Genomic DNA, 7,091 nt, shown 5'->3' with positions numbered 1-7,091 from the left:
TTTTTTTTTTTTTTTTTCCTTTGGTTGGTCTCCTCAGGTTACATTTCCCTTCCAGCTTCATCTCGGAAATAAAGGAGGGAGAAACACACGGGGAGGGAGGACAAGGAACACCTCGACCCATCAACCAGCCTGTACCTAAGAGGACAAGGGAGGTGGGAAGCGGAGGCGAGAAAGGCAGGGATAGAGACCCCGAGGCCCATCCCCTGTTCCCCCAGACTCTGCCCCTCCCCGGGCCCCCTCCCCGCCCGCACAGCACATGCAGACGCGCACATTCTTTTCAAATGTCATATTTCCTTTGATCCTGGGCAGCGTTTCTCCATGTGTCTGGCTCAGCTTCTGCCCAGCCAACCGCCTTCCCCTCTCACCCCCCTTTGTTTTCCTGGAGAACCCTCCTCCTCCTAGCATCTGGAAGGCCCTGAGGGCTGGCGTCGGCCCTGGTTCCCCTGATGACTCTGGCCTCTCCTCCCAGTGACTCAATTTCCCCTCCATGGGTGTTGGGGGATAGGGAAGGGAGGAGCAGAGGGGAGAGTGGTTGAGATTGCTCAGTGTGCCAAGCTTCTCTGAGGCGGGGGGCGGGGGGGCATCCCCTTGACTCTGAAAACCCTCCAATCTGTCTCGGCTGCGGCAGAGAGATGGAACTTATGACTTCTGAAATGTTCGGCCTGGCGTTGGAGCCTGGGCAACAGCGGGTAGTTGCAGATTTAGGTTGCCCTGCACTTCTGCCCCCTGGCGACTACAAAGACCCAGCCGCCCTTCCTTGGTTCGCGGTTTCTTGCGCCGCCTGGCCTGGCTCTTAGCTCCGCTGCCTCCTAGCGCACATACAGGACCACAGCTTGGCTTTCTTACCTTGGTTGGTGGCTTCTGCTCTGCACTTTAACAAGCATCATTCAACTTCCTTGGAGGTGGACGTTATTTATTTCTTTTTTTAATTACACAAGATGCAGTCTTCTCTTTTTCCCCGGAGGTCTAAATAAAGCTAACTAATATGCACTCTTCTTGCAAACAATTCAAGCTATACAAAAATATGTAGTAAACCGTGATGGTCCACCATTTTCTATGCCTTTATTAACATATACACACACACACACGCTCTTTTTATGCGCGTGACAAACATTTTTCTTGCTTTTCCAGTTATCAAACGGTTTGAAGATCCTCTCCCATAATACCACCTGAAAATGATGATGAAAATGCCCACCTCTTCAGTAGATAAAGTGACTTTTACAAATCAGGTAACAGAGTTGATTTGGAACCCAGGCCTGCCAGGTCCTTGTCAAGTTTGCTAATTCATTCCATCACATTTTACACATGAATCTGTCTTAGGCTTGGCTCCTCCAGTAAGTAAAGCCTGAGACAAGAACTGGATGCAGGTAGTTTATAGTGAAAAGCAATCACAAGGAACAGAAAGAGAAGAATGGAAAAAGTGAAACTGGAAAGAAGAAAAGCCAATCCAAGGGTGTGCTACAGAACAGGTCACCACTCTGAGCAGCTGGAATATTATCCTACTGAGACCGTCTGTGGAGCCATAGAGAATGTAATAGAAGAGAAGAGGCCAGCCTTGTCTCTACTAAAAATAATTTTAAAAGGCCAGGCACAGTGGCTCACTCCTGTAATCCCAGCACTTTGGGAGGCTGAGGCATGTGGATGGCCTGAGGTCATAGACACAGATATGCTACATACTATGCTATATAGCACATACACAGATATACTACATATATATGTATATGTATACATATATATCTGTACATCTGTATATATGTATACACAGATATACATGTATATAAAGTATATATACAGTGTGTATATATATACAGTCATATAGTATATATGTATACACAGTATATACACAGTGTGTATATACAGTATGTATGTATACACAGTATATATATATACACACACAAAATTTCTTTACTGTGTGTATATACACATATGCACACAGTAAAGAAGGGGAAAAGCAATGGGTTAATAATTTCAGTTATATTAACATACTTTTGGGGATTTTTTTTTGAGATGGAGTTTGGCTTTGTTGCCCAGGCTAGAGTGCAGTGGCATGATCTTGGCTCACTGCAACCTCTGCCTCCCAGGTTCAAGTGATTCTCCTGCCTCAGCCTCCCAAGTAGCTGGGTTTAAGGCATCTGTAATCCCACGCCCAGCTAATTTTTGTATTTTTAGTAGAGACAGGGTTTCAGCATGTTGTCCAGTCTGGTTTCAAACTCCTGACTTCAAGTGATCCACTCATCTCAGCCTCCCGAAGTGCTGGGATTACAGGTGTGAGCCACTGAGCCCAGCCTACTTTTTGCTTTTAAAAAAGGAAAGACATATCTTATATTGGTTGATCACAGGGATGAAAAATAATATTACAAATTCTGTTTTGAGTCTTAACTTTTACAAAGTTGTCAATGACCTTATCAAAATTTATCTTTAGCACTTTGGGAGGCCAAGCGCAGATCAACTTGAGGCCAGGAGTTCAAGACCAGCCTGGCCAACATGGTGAAACCTTGTCTCTACTAAAAATGCAAAAAATTAGCTAGTCTTGGTGGCACGTGCCTGAAATTTCAGCTACTAAGGAGGTTGAGACCCAAGAATTGCTTGAGCCTGGGAGGTGGAGGTTGCAGTTAACTGAGATTGAACCACTGCACTCCCACCTGGGAGACAGAGCAAGACTGTCACAAAAAAAGGTCTTCATGTATATATCTTCAGTAGACCGTATAGACAGATTAGTGGATCTCTCTCACTCCTAGTTGATCAAAGAAAACTTAGCAATTTTAATTTTTACCAAGATACCTTTCACATACCATAAAATTGACTCTTAAGTGTACAATTCAGTGGGTTTTAGTATATTCACCAAGTTGTGCAATCATCACCATATCTAATTCTAAGACATTTTCATCATCCCAAAAGGAAATCTTACACCTATTAGTTAGTGGTCACTCTGCATTCTCCCTTTCCTCCAGCCCCTAAACATCACGAATCTACTTTCTGTCTCTATGGATTTGCCTGTTCTCGACATTTCATGTAAGTGGAATTATACAATACGTGGCCTTTCGTGTCTGGCTTCTTTCACTTAGCATAATGTTTCCAGGGTTCATCCATATTGTTTTATGTATCAGTACTTTATTCCTTTTTATGGCTGAAAGCTAATTTTAATTTTGAAAATTTTTTCCCATGAAGTAACAGATATATAAATTTCTAGAAAAAAAAATATATATATATATATTTTGAGACAACATCTTGTTCTGTGGCCCAGGTTGGAGTGCAGCGACACAATTATAGCTCACTGTAACCTTGAACTCCTGGGCTCAAGTGATCCTCCTGCCTCAGCCTTTTGAGAAACTAGGACTATAGGTGTGTCTTAATTTTTGTTGAGTCAGTCTCCCTGTACTGTCCCGGCTGTCTTGAACTCCTGGCCTCAAGCAATCCTCTGGCTTCAGCCTCCCAAAGTGCTGGAATTACATGTGTGAGCCACTGTGCCTGGCCTTAGGGGAAAACAATCTTAAACCTAAGGATAGGATTGATGAGATTCATAAAAGCCCCATTTCACAATAAATTCCAGAAATTGCAATGTGTCTTTTTTTCTCCAGGATTGAAGCTAATAGCTTTCAAGTGTCTCAGTTGAAAAATTTTAATCACAAACATTCCAAGTTATCACATAATGTATTATTTATTACTTCATAACATATCACTTCCAAAACTTTATAGCTTTAAACCACAATGATCATTGTCTCTCATGGTTTCTCTGAGTAAAAAATACAGATGGTGCAATGAGCAAGGCTTCTATCTGCTCAGCAATGTCTGGTGGAGAACTTGAAGGCTGAGAGCTAGTATCACCATGTCTAGCAGTTGATGCTGTTGACTGAGACTTTGGCTAGGGCAACTGGCTGTACCATGTAAATGTGACTGCTCCATGAGGCTTGGGCTTCCTTACAACATGGCAAGTATCAAGAAAAAGAGAGAGAGCTCCAAGCAGAATCTACCTCCTTTTTATGACCTAGCCTTGAAAGTCACATAGCTGGACTCCATTGGTCAGACAACAGCCCCTGGCCAGAATGGAGGGGTGAGAACATACACTCCCACCTCTAGGTGGAGGCAGTATCAGATATACTGTACGAAGAGCATGGATAATGGGGTATACACTTGTGACCATCTTTGGGAAACACAATCTATCACAGTCTGCCCTCTGGTCAGAACAGTTCACATTCCTCCCATACTCATCCCCACCCTACGAGACCCTGAAGCCTCATCCCACTGTGGTAACAAACTCAGGCTCAAAAACCTAGATCTCATCACATAGATCCTGGAACTCAAGTGTGAACAAGTGCTGTATAACAAATCACCCCCAAAATTTAGTGGCTCCATTAAGATACATACTATCTAATTGGGAGATAAGACATAAACACATGAAAAGTTTTATGATAATAAAAGAGTTTAACAAAAATAAGTCAAGAGATGTAACACAGCAATTCTATCAATAGGAGATGTTTGCTTGGAAGCAACACTGACTTCTTGTAACTTAAGCAAAAGAAGAATATTATGAAGGCAGACCTCACAGAACCAAAGAAAAGGAGAATCAGTCGGGCTTCAGGACGAATGAGAACCAGAGTGGTTCTAGGGAACTAGTCAACAGGACCTGATGCACAGCCTTTGCATGGTACTGGGCTTTTTCAGTTCCTGGTAGGTACCAAGTTCTTCCTGCTTCCAGTACTTAGCAGATGCTGTTTTTCCTTCCCAGATCTCTCTTTCTACCCAGCCCCCTTTGCCTGACTACCTTTTACTCATCTCTGTATCTCAACTACCATCTCAGATCTTCATAACACACATCCCAGTTATGATAAGATAACTGCATAGGCTGAGCACGGTGGCTCACACTGTAATCCCAGAACTTTGGGAGGCTGAGGCAGGCAGATCACCTGAGCTCAGGAGTTTGAGACCAGCCTGGGCAATGTGGCAAAACTCCATCTCTACAAAAAATATAAAAATTAGCCAGGTGTGGTGGTGCACACATGTAGTCCCAGCTACTTGGGAAGTTGAGGCAGGTGATCACTTGAGCCCAGGAGGCAGAGGTTACAGTGAGCTGAGGTCGTGCCATTGCACTCCAGCCTGGGTAACAGAGTGAGCCTCTGTCTCAAAACAAACAAACAAACAAATAAATAACTGTGTACTTATTTAATGTCTGAGTACCCAACTAGAGTGTAAATTCTCTAATGAGAGGTACTTTGTCTTATTTCTCTACCTACATCTTTACTTTTTGATTGATCTAATTAGCAAATACTTGTGGAAATAAATGAAAGCTAACCAATGAAAACAGGCAAATACTATTTATTCAGAGCTCTCTATCACAAGTGAGTCAGCCACCATCACTTGCATTTTGGCAGAGACTCAAAAGCAGGCAGAGGAGCGGGAAAGCTTTATAGTGGGCAAAGGGAAGGCTTCAGGTATGCCCTGACTGGAGGCTGTGGCATGGGGTAGCCATGGGTGGCCTAACTAGAAGTGGGGCATCATTTCATCCGCAAAATGGAGTAAAGAAAAAAATATTAGAAGTGATGCATCATATATGATGGGTTAGGGATGCATAGCTGTCAGTTATTAATCAAGTCCTGGCTGTTTGGAGCAGATTTTTTGCAAGGTTTATTGTTTGGATTCCTGGGCTGGTTGCTAGAGATAGTGATCTGATTTTTCACAAGTCTGACTTTTTTTTTTTTTTTTTTTTTTTTTTTTTTTTTTGAGACAGAGTCTCGCTTTGTCACCCAGGCTGAATTGCAGTGGCACAATCTTGGCTTACTGCAACCTCTGCCTCCTGGGTTCAAGCAATTCTCCTGTTTCAGCCTCCTGAGTAGCTGGGACTACAGGTGCATGCCACCACTCCCAGCTAATTTTTTGTATTTTTAGTAGAGTCAGGGTTTCACCATGTTGGCCAGGCTGGTCTCGAACTCCTGACTTCAGGTGATCTGGCCACCTCGGCCTCCCAAAGGGCCGGGATTACAGGCATGACTTTAAGTCAGCTGGCTTCCTGGGCTGGTCAAGATAGATAATGGGTTAGTTTCTTGGACTAATTGTGGCAGATTGTGGGTCAGGATTCTGTTTTTATACATGGCCATTTTCCATTTGTATATTCAGTCTCTTACATTTATTGAACATCTATTATGTGCCATGCTAGGCTCTGGGATACAAAGATTGATAAAGATCATGATTAGATGATTGAAAAGTTGATAAGAGATGGTGTTTAAATAACTAGATGCGTCCATTAGAATAGACTTGGCTAGGTAATGAGATAAAAACCTGAAATTTCAGTGGCTTAAATGAGGTAGTTTTTTTCTCATTCATGTAAAGGCTCTGTAGCTCAGCACTCAAGGCCTGGGATGGTGGCTCCACAACCAACAGGCCCCCAGGCTCCTCCTGTCTTACTGCTGCACCATCCTTACCATCCCACTGCATGGGAGAGGACCACTTACGGTGCAGCCGTCACCTCCATGTTTAAATGAACAAGAAGAGAAAAGCAGAAAAATGCAAACTCTCTTCCCCCACACACCATATTTACTATCAGTTGGCCAGAAGTTAGTCACATGGCCACATATAGCTGCAATAGAGGCCAGAAAATGTATTTATTCCAAGTGGACATATGTCTGGCTAAAAAATGACAGGTTCTATTACTAAGGAAGATGGGGAGAAAGGTTGTTGGACTCAACTAGCAGCCTCTGCAAACTAGGTAAATGGGGTTTGGGGATTACCCATAGATTCCAGTTACCAATGTTTTCTCTTTTGTCTCTTTCTTCTACTATAGGATATTCTTTTTTCTTCTTCTTTTTTTTTTTTTTTAATAATTTTAATGTTTATTTTAGATTTAGGAAATACATGTGCAGGCTTGTTACGTGTACTACAGGATATTCTTGACCTACTAAGTAATTACCCTCATTATGCATTACACAGAACAAAACAAGTTCTTTTCAAAGTTAAAAAGAAACAGCTCTGTGAGATTCGCTGTTATTCTATTTTAAAGATGTTGTTTATCGTTATCTACGGCAACTACTCAGAGTGCTCACTCTGTGATAAGGGACACTTTTTCTCTTAGGTCTTTTTTTTTTTTTTGAGACGGAGTC

General features: G+C 42.6%; 1 long non-coding RNA gene across 1 annotated transcript; it reads left to right on the top strand.

Moving 5' to 3' along the window:
* Positions 1-45: 45 nt before the first annotated feature.
* LOC108540954 (uncharacterized) lies at positions 46-4,662 on the top strand. Its single transcript, XR_001888813.1, has 3 exons — positions 46-152; positions 1,132-1,229; positions 4,470-4,662. It is a non-coding gene; the product is annotated as an uncharacterized LOC108540954 (long non-coding RNA).
* Positions 4,663-7,091: the final 2,429 nt, after the last annotated feature.

The sequence above is a fragment of the Rhinopithecus bieti genome, unplaced genomic scaffold (genome assembly GCF_001698545.2).
Source record: "Rhinopithecus bieti isolate Rb0 unplaced genomic scaffold, ASM169854v2 scaffold_20178, whole genome shotgun sequence".
In the NCBI taxonomy this organism is placed as follows: Eukaryota; Metazoa; Chordata; class Mammalia; order Primates; family Cercopithecidae; genus Rhinopithecus; species Rhinopithecus bieti.
This window is presented reverse-complemented; position numbering and strand designations above follow the sequence as displayed.